Source organism: Gigantopelta aegis, chromosome 4 (assembly GCF_016097555.1).
Source record: "Gigantopelta aegis isolate Gae_Host chromosome 4, Gae_host_genome, whole genome shotgun sequence".
NCBI lineage: Eukaryota > Metazoa > Mollusca > Gastropoda > Neomphalida > Peltospiridae > Gigantopelta > Gigantopelta aegis.
Window position 1 is genome coordinate 116,199,818 of NC_054702.1, and position 10,399 is coordinate 116,210,216.

At 41.0% G+C, this 10,399-nt stretch overlaps 1 protein-coding gene across 2 annotated transcripts in view; it reads right to left on the bottom strand.

Moving 5' to 3' along the window:
* The window catches only part of LOC121371867 (trans-L-3-hydroxyproline dehydratase-like), a 32,531-nt gene extending 25,406 nt beyond the window's left edge, over positions 1 to 7,125 (bottom strand). For both annotated transcript variants that reach the window (XM_041498077.1, XM_041498078.1), the window contains exon 1: positions 7,016 to 7,125. The gene's annotated coding sequence lies outside the window, so the exon portion shown is untranslated. The remainder of the gene's footprint in view (positions 1 to 7,015) is intronic.
* Positions 7,126 to 10,399: the final 3,274 nt, after the last annotated feature.

Here is a 10,399-nt window from a genome sequence, read left to right on the forward strand (position 1 = left end):
AATGGACAAATCTAACGGGTTTCCTCTCTAAGACTATATGTCAGAATAACCAAATGTTTGACATCTAATAGCCGATGATTAATAAATCAATGTGCTCTAGTGGTGTCGTTAAACAAAACAAACTTTATATAGCTTCTTGAAAACTGGTGTAATATTCAAATCTGAAGACTGACAACCAGGTTGCAAATGAAGACAGTGATGGAAATGCAGTACAGACTTTGATATCTGCAAAATATGCACCCATCTTTGTTATGGGGTTTTTTTAATCTATCAATACAAAGTATGGATTTCCAACTGATTTATTATTTTGACTTAGTCTTGTTCAGCGATATTATTATTAAACAATAGTATTTATGATCACCTGCAGGTAACAATAAATATGTGATAAAAGGACATTTTAAATCGACAGAGATCTTTACTGGGTTTCTACAGGTAACAGAAAATAATAGAACATTTTATCAAAATATATATATATATACTACTCAAAAGAATTTAAGGGTCAAAAATTTATAACCAAATAAGTTTCAGAGTGTATTAGATTGATGATGTAAACTACACCAAAATTTTATTTATTGTTCCATATTTACAAAAAAACACAAATAAACGTCACTGTATACAAGAAAGTCACATGACATGCTGTCAAAGTTGAAGGTTGTCAAACATGGATTTTACACATTAGAACATTCGTTTAATAGTGTGTGAATCCACCCCTGGGGCGAATACACTCGACACATCGTTGCCTCATGCTGTTGATCAGACGTCTGAAGAACTCTTGGGGAATGGTCTGCCACTCTGCCATAAGAAGTTGACCCAGATCATGAAGGTTGGCCGGAGGGGCATGGTTATCCCGAACTCTCCTGCCTAATTCGTCCCAGGCGTTCTCTATTGGGGCCAAGTCAGGCGAATATGCTGGCCAATCCATCCTGGCGATACCTTGTTGTCTGAGAAAGTCCGTTACCACCCTGGCGCGGTGGGGCTGGCATTGTCATCCTGCAGAACTGCCCCGCCGTCAATCTGCTGAAGGCCTGGGAGAACCAACGGCCGGATAATCTCATTCAGATAACGGATTCCATTCAGATTGCCATCCACCACATAGAGGGGGGTCCTGTGGTGGATAGAGATGCCGCCCCACACCATGACGCTGCCACCACCGAACCGGTGACGTTGTCTAACGTTAACGTCAGCGAAGCGCTCCCCAGGACGTCTGTAGACACGAACCCGACCGTCGTTGAACTGGAGACTAAACCTGGACTCATCAGTGAACATCACTCGACCCCACTGAACACGTTGCCACCGCAGATGAAGCGTGCACCAGTGACGTCTGGCCGTTCTGTGACGTGGTAGGAGTGGTGGTCGAACAGCCTGGCGACGGCAGCGTAGATTATTGGCTCTCAGACGATTGCGTATGGTTTGATCAGACACTCGAGTTCCAGTCGCAGTCCGCAGATTGTCACGTAATCGGCATGCAGTGGTTGTGCGTTGATGTAGAGCCATAAACAAATTGGTGATGTAGCGGTCCTCTCTATTTGTAGTGCTTCGGGGTCTTCCCGAACGTGGACGATTTCGAACAGAATTCGTTGCTTGGTACCGTTGCCACAGTCGGCCAACGACACTCTGACTGACACCAAGTCTCAGAGCAACATTTCTTTGCTTATTACCATCCTGAAGCCAAGCAATAGCCCTTCCTCGATCTTCGATAGTCAGTTGAAGTCGTACCATTGTCGAATTTGGAGTGTGCACCGTACATGAACGCAAGCTCCAATTATACGGAAATTCAGCATTGGGAACATAGAATACACGTGCAAAGCGTGCAAATGAAGCGCTTTGTGAAAAAGCAAGTTATGGGCACTTAGCAGACCTTTCGCTTTCGCCCTAATTTACGTGCAAATGTAAGCATGTTTTCGCCATTAGAACTAGTCGACAGTGTCAATGATAGTGGATTTTAATTCATTTATGGGTTGCTTAGACCCACTTTCGTCAAAATGGAACAATACCATGCGTGACATTATGGTCTAGCTAATATAATTGACATTCAGAAAATAATGTTGAAAATATCGTCTGACCCTTAAATTCTTTTGAGTAGTATATATTTGTTTTAAAATTCCTATAAATGCTCATGTTAATAACTTCATCAGCAAATAGCTTTACAAATACTTTATATATATGGAAGACCTAAATAATGCGTGGGAGTTTAGGTAAAATAAAGCCCCGAAAAAGCGGTACACTTAAACTTCAACTGGAGTCACAAGAAGTTAGGGGCCACACGGACACTGCGTCTGAGAGGGATAGCTCATTCGTTGTGCTAGTGGTATGGAAACGCTCTTGCAGTTAATAGATGACGGAATGGCTCACTTGCAGGCATCCCGCTACTTGTCTCATATACATTAATATGCTATCATTCAGACATGACAGGACTCGAACACAGTCCAGAATGCTCAGTTTACGTTTGGTGACATGGTTATCCGAAGCTAGTTTGTAGAACCCTCCCAATCTTAATCAAACATAAAAAGGAGTTTCACGTACACTATTATCAGACAGGTGCCCTGTTTAGTTAGAAAAAAAAGAGTTTTAAAACGTCAAACAATTTTTGATTGTTTTTAATGCATTTGCCATACGCTTTGTACCGGCAACCAAACAAGCTGTGAGTAAAAGACTCGTGTACATGCAATCTGAAATACTTTATTAAAGTCTGTAACCTACTTTTCATTACCTATCATCGCCCCAGATGTTGTTGTGGTTTTTTGTGTTTTTTTGTGTGTGTGTTGTTGTTTTTTGGGGGGGGGTTGGGGGGGTGTTAAAGTAAGGTAAAGCTGTATACTGGCTCTTAACTTTTTGTGACTAGTATACGTGAATGATCTAATCTCCCAATCCACCAAGATTTGTCGCCCTAATTGTTTTGATAAATATTTTACAATATTATTTGCGTAGTCACCCCTTAAGAACTTCGATAGAACTATAGCTGCCGTGGAAATGGGGGTAGGGTAACAAACCTGGTAGTTACACAGAGAACGCTGTAAGTCCTGCAATGCGATAATGTTTTTTTCTATCTAGGGATGTAGGCCTTGGTAGTGTAGTAGAGTTAGAGTATAATAGTGCACAATGTGATACTAACATGCCACTTTGCATGCAGTTAGGCCATCATGTGTAGAGTAAATCTTGATGTAGGACCAACCTGGCAGTGACCCCTATTGGCCAGGTGACGTCACAATTCAATATGGTCGCCAATTAACTATTTCTCACTGTTTGTATCACATTTAAAAGTGTACGGTATAAAATATTAGCTCCAATGACACATTTCAGACAATATTATTACTATTTATGTCTTGCTGTTATATATTAATCATTTTGTTTAATATGTATATGCTGAACAACAAAAGAAACGCGTCTATTCACAAATACCCTGTATATAATAGACCAATGGCTAAAGCCTAATTATCAATGGAATCGGTCACTTTTTAAAAAAGCATGAAACTTGACACAGATCTTCTATTGCTCAGTGGTGTCAATTTAAAATGAGATATTTTCTCTCCCTATGGCCACCATCTCGATGTTACAATCTGTATTAAAACTGTCAGATTCTAAGGCACATAGAACCATGATTCCAAAACCTTTTCTCATGTTTTAATGAGTTGTGCATATAAAATGTAGGTAGTATGTTCGCCAGATTGGTTTTAAACATGGCCGTCATATGTAAATGTTTTCAATGAAAATCTCGAAATCTAAGGCAGATAGGACCGTGGTTCCAATCCTATATACATAATTTACTAATAATAAATCTGCTAATGCAGCAAATATTGCTATACATATTTACCAACATTATATTATAATAAAGCTAAATTGAAGATGTATCATGTTGAAATTACATTCAACTAAGTCACTTTTTTTCAATTTCTGTCCCTGAGCAGACTTCTGGCTATCCAGAGCTCGGCCCCGGGACAGACGTGCTTGAAGCTCTAGTGGCAAATGAGCATGTAAATAGTGTACCCGAACCCGGATCTTTTTTCAGATGTTTAAAGAGAGTTTACATGTATATAACAAGATGCCAAAGTATTTCACATTGAGGTTTATGCATACTGTCAAATGACGTTTGTTTGTGGTGATCAAATTTTCGTGTAATCTGTGGACTAGAGCAGTCAACGAATTTAATAACACAATCAAAATATAATACACCTATGTATATAATATGAACTTACCTTTTAGCTATACACATTTAAGTGCCCAACTAAATGTGTGTGTGCATGTGTGCGTGTGTGTGTGTGTGTGTGTGTGTGTGTTAGGAAAATCACGAAAACTAAAATAACAATCTAATTAAAATTAGCTCCACTGGTTAATTACTATTACCTGTGGATCTAACAGCACTCCGTTGGAGCTCATGTCCAGTTGACCTTTCATTTGACCAATCAAAACCTTACTTGCAAAATCATGCCAGTGATTTAAAACGAATTTGAAAACCTTCGGGATTATGCCGAGGATATACGAAATGATTTGGGTGAATTACGAAGTATGCCGGAAACTAATTTGAATATAAATTTTTATATAAAATTCGTTTCAAAACGAAAAAAACAACCCCCTGATGGCATAGTCATAAAATCTGTTTATACTAGTTGTCACGGGGATCCTATAATACCCGTAACTGAATAAAACACGATTATCCAAATATCTCTCCTAACTGTATATCTATTAGATCTCTCTGTATCGGGCAGTATATACCCGCATGGCTCGTCTCTAGGTATGAACAGAGATAAGATCTTATATAAAGTATATATAATATAGCACGTTTAGTTCACTAGAAAACACAACAAAAACACAATACACTTTGGAATCTGTATTAATACTACGCTGACAAATGTACTGCCGCAGTAGTTAATTAACAACAACAAATAATAACAACCCAGAACTGATCACTTAATTAGTTAATCTCTAGGTGTCTAGTTTACACAATATTGTAATCACTTCACCGTGACACAACACCCACACGTGTGATAATTGAGAAACGCTTCCAGGGGAACTTAATTAATAAAGGAATTACAACTCTATTCCTAACTGGTTAATTTTTAATTAACCCTTAACTACTCATTCAGTAACCTTGTAATACAGAATTAATGCTAGTACCTATCACAATAAAGACAATAACCTACAGTTTACATAGGTCCTCTAGGATGACTGGTTAAGCTTTATATATTATAGAACAGTGAGCCTACAGTTTACTGCGTCAGATTACCGGCAGCACCGTCTAAATAATATTGGTATAATACAGTATTAAAATATTTAAAGTCACATCAATCACATCAAGGTTATACAACAGAGCAGAAATAATATTTACCAAGTCCAAACGGACGCGTTCCCTGGAAGCCTTCCAATATGTTTCTCCCTGATATCTCTAAAACCCTAGCTATTTATTATAAAAGCCGAATATCGCCTAGGGGTACAAGGCGGTCCTTCCCCTATCAAGTGATATTTCCACAGAGACCAAGCCGGCATATTTTTCTTAGATGGCCAGACTTGCTGACGCCTAGTCGCCAAAATCAAGGTCGTAAAAACCGCACTCGCGGAGGTATTAAGTGCATATTGGAACTGGCCCTCTAAAACAATTATTATCGCCACAGGCGAAAACAAAATTAAGAGCATGTTCCGTCACACTAGTATACAATCCAGAGTTTATGACTACACTTCCCCCCTGTTTTTTAATGTTGAAATAGCCTATTGCATAAATAGTCTCACCTGATATTTTTAGAATTTGTATGCTCCCGAATAACGCTATAAAAGGCGAAGTTAATTGGTCGATATTTAAATTGTTATTTATAAATGAAATGTCACCTGGACATGGGAGTCCACGTAATGCTGTTAGATCTACTGGTAGACCAGTAGAGCTAATTTTAGTCAGATTGCTAAAATAAAGGATTTCACACTAGTTTATTAAAAGACCTCATCTGAATTATAAGCCATGGCAGTAGGTAAAAGGGGAAATTTGTTTAACGTGCATATATCCAATTAAAGTTGACACACACCGACCCTGCATATGGCCTCCGATATTGCCAGCGACTAATTATGTTACAGAAATGTATGTGCATGTTATCAGGTTGCTGGATCAGAAGGACTACATAGTAGAACTTCAACCTTTGGACTCGATCAATCAGTGTGTCTCTTTCTACTACTCTTATTAATACAAAACACATTACAATTTGGTGACAAGAAATGAATTACTGATTTGTTTAAAACAGATAATCATCAGTTATACATGTAGTCGGTACACAATACTGAAAATAATAATTAATTTGCCTTGTACGATAGTACTGCACTTGATATTGTTACATGGGGAATTAGGTATGCATAAGCTGTGGTGCTTCTGTTGTGGCTTAATGACCTCTGAAATTGAAATTCAAAATAGCGGCCACCAGGGGGGAGATATCAGTTTTTTTATGTCTTGCTTTTAAATTGACCCCACAATAATACAGAACATCTGTGCCAAGTTCCGTTGATGTGTGTGCCTTGGCGACTGGACTAATGCAGTGCATTTGTGTTTAGACGCATTTCTTTCTCTTTTTTTGTCAATATATTCATATATAATAGCAACACATAAATAGTAATATTATTGTCATTGGAGCTAATATTCTATAGTTTGCACTTTTAAATGTGATACAGAGTAAGAAATAGCTACTTGGCGGCCATTTTGAACTGTGACGTCACTTGGCCAATAGGGGTCACTGCCAGGTTGGTCCTGTATCAAGTTTTACTCTACACATGATGGACTAACTGCATGCAAAGTGGCATGTTCGTATCACATTTTGCACTATTTTACCACTATATGTACCAACTCTACTACATTAAAAGTTGAGGCCTTTAACAGAAATCACTATGAGCATTCGTCCCCCCCCCCCCCAGGTGGTACTGAAGCATTCGTTCCCCCACAGCCCAGCCCCACCCCACCCGTCCCCTCACCCCCAGGTGATACCGATTGCCCACGTTTTAGGCCCTGACTCATGGACTATATGCGTCAAGCTTAATACGGACTTACACTGAAATATCCTGGTGCAGCGATAACGTCTAGGTGGACTCTTAACAACGCAGCTGGACATGGACGAGTTTGATTGTTTCAGAAGGGTAACTGGGACAAACACCTGTGCACTTGGAATAATATTTATTTTAATGCGAACTGTTTCCACGTGTGTACACAACCACAAAAGGTCTGGCAACCGATAAATCAAATCCCACTGCGCCATAAAACTATTACGTGAAAGATAGAAAATAGGGAAGTAGAAAAGAATGAAAGAAAGAAAAGATATAACATTAACAGAATTTGAACAAGGGGAGTAACTCTTAATTTTCAGACAGTTTAGTTTATCACGAGTTATCGTTGTTAGTCCACTTTGGGGGGAGAAGGGAGAGGATATTTTTTACACTGGTATAACTTTGCTATCACGCCATTTATATTTAATAATTTTTTATATGAAATATAAACTTTACACCTGCATTACATCGCCTCCAAAAAAAATGACATCAAAGTAATTTCATTTACTACCAGTTATAAATTTATATTACTGTAAAATTCAATACAGGTGTTAGAGTTTGAATTCTAACTAAAATCTCAGTTGGAAACCATTGTTTATGCCGAGTGACATCTCATTACAGTTTTAATATTCTTATGTTAACTAAGCACAGATTAACTGTAAGATTTGTTGATAGCCCAAAATCCGTTGTTTTTAAAAATAGAATTTAAAGGTCCTCGACTGTTGGACTGGATAAATTTGCATTTTTGTTTTTATTTTTATTTTTTTATTATTGTTTTGTGCATTCTGCAATATATATCATTTGACAAAAAATAGGTGACCCCACCTGAATCCACCCCTGATATATTAATTTTAGTTATTATCACAATCAAAACCAGCGAAATATGGCATTTGTACACATTTGCCCATAGGTTCGACAGTAATTTCAATAATTAAAAAATGCTAGCAATTGGGCTTTTAATTAAGGAAACGGATAGCCCTAGAAATCCGATGGTCCCATACCAGGAGTGCGAGGAAGCGATGTAAAGGCTACATTCAGTTGCAGCATGAACCGACGGCCTGGGATGTGGTCTGGTGCACTGTCATCTAGAGGAACGATGCCTGGGATGTGCACTGTCGCCTAGATGAACAGACGGCCTGGGATGTGGTCTGGTGCACTGTCGCCTAGACGAAAAGATGACCTGGGATGTGGTCTGGTGTACTGTTGGCTAGAGGAATGACGTCTGGGATGTGGTCTGGGATGTGGTCTGGTGCACTGTCGTCTAGACGAACAGACGGCCTGGGGTGTGGTCTGATGCACTGTCATCTAGAGGAACAGACGGCCTGGGATGTGGTCTGGTGCACTGTCATCTAGAAGAACAAACGCCTAGGATGTAGTCTGGCGCACTGTTGTCTAGACGAACAGATGGCCTAGGATGTGGTTTGGTGCACTGTCGTCTAGACGAACAGACGGCCTGGGATGTGATCTGGTGCACTGTCGTCTAGATGAACAGACGGCCTTGGATGTGGACTGGTGCACTGTCGTCTAGACGAACGGATGTGGTGTGGTGCACTGTCGTCTAGATGAACAGGCGGCCTGGGATGTGATCTGGTGCACTGTCGGCTAGACGAACAGATGCCTGGGATGTGGTCTGGTGCACAGTCACCTGGGATGTGGCCTGGTGCACTGTCGTCTAGATGAACAGACATCTGGGATGTAGTCTGGTGCAGTCACCTGGGATGTGATCTGGGATGTAGTCTGGTGCAGTCACCTGGGATGTGGTCTGGTGCACCGTCACCTGGGATGTGGGCTGGTGCTCTTTCGTCTAGACGAACAGACGCCTGGGATGTGGTCTGGTGCACAGTCACCTGGGGTGTGGTCTGGTGCACAGTCATCTGGAATGTGGTTTTGTGCACTGTCGTCTGGGATGTGGTCTGGTGAACTGTCGCCTAGTCGAACAGACATCTGGGATGTGGTCTGGTGCACTGTTGTCTAGACGAACAGACGTCCAGGATGTGGTCTGGTGCACTGTCATCTAGACGAACGGACGTTTGGGATGTGGTCTGGTGCACTGTCGTCTAGAGGAATGATGCCTGGGATGTGGTCTGGTGCACTGTCGTCTGGGATGTGGTCTGGTGCACTGTCGTCTAGACAAACAGACGGCCTGGGATGTGATCTGGTGCACTGTCGTCTAGACAAACAGATGCCTGGGATGTGGTCTGGTGCACAGTCACCTGGGATGTGGTCCGGTGCACTGTCACCTGGGATGTGGTCTGGTGCACAGTCACCTGGGATGTGGTCTGGTGCACAGTCACCTGGGATGTGGTCTGGTGCACAGTCACCTGGGATGTGGTCTGGTGCAGTCATCTGGAATGTGGTCTGGTGCAATGTCATCTGGGATGTGGTCTGGTGCACTGTCGTCTAGATGAACAGACACCTTGGATGTGGTTTGTTCAGTTGTCTAAAGGAACGACGCCTGGGATGTGGTCTGGTGCACTGTCGTCTAGACAGACACCTGGGATGTGGTCTGGTGAACTGTCGTCTAGACTAACAGATGTCTGGGATGTTGTCTGGTGCACTGTTGTCTAGTCGAACAGACGTCTGGGATGTGGTCTGGTGCACTGTCATCTAGACTAACAGATGTCTGGGATGTTGTCTGGTGCACTGTTGTCTAAGACGAACGGACGTCTGGGATGTGGTCTGGTGCACTGTCATCTAGAGGAACGACGCCTGGGATGTGGTCTGGTGCACTGTTGTCTGGGATGTGGTCTGGTGCACTGTCGCCTAGACGAACAGATACCTGGGATGTGGTCTGGTACACTGTCGCCTGGGATGTGGTCCGATGCACTGTCGCCTAGGCGAACAGACGCCTCTCTGTAGCTTTGCGCTGTGTTTATTAAACGGACTATCATGGGTTTGTAAACGAAATGTTTCAATCATAGGTACTGTATGTAACCCGGTGCTGAAGTAATTACAAGACTTCTTGTGGTTCCATAGTTGTATTTATCGTATTGGAAAACCAAACATCCGCAATGGCTATTTGCTTGGACACTAAAAATTACAGTGTACAAATTATGTTAAAATAAAACCACTTCTCATTCTTTGCAGAATATTAAGAAATAAATCCACTTATTATTTGCAGAATAATTAGTTAAATACTTAGGTGTATATAAAGAAATGAAATTATGACTGCCTCTGATGAAAGCTGATCGTTGTGGCAATTGGGAAAAATCTAGTTATAAAGGGCGTAGTCCAAAAGCATGCAGTGCATGTCTGTGTCCTCATCAATCTTGCGTAAACCATCAGTCGCACGTGAAACAACAACTACTAACAAACCCAACACAATAAACAATTACCACTACTAAGACAAAATATGGAATAGACAACACACCTTAACTTATAACTATTGGTG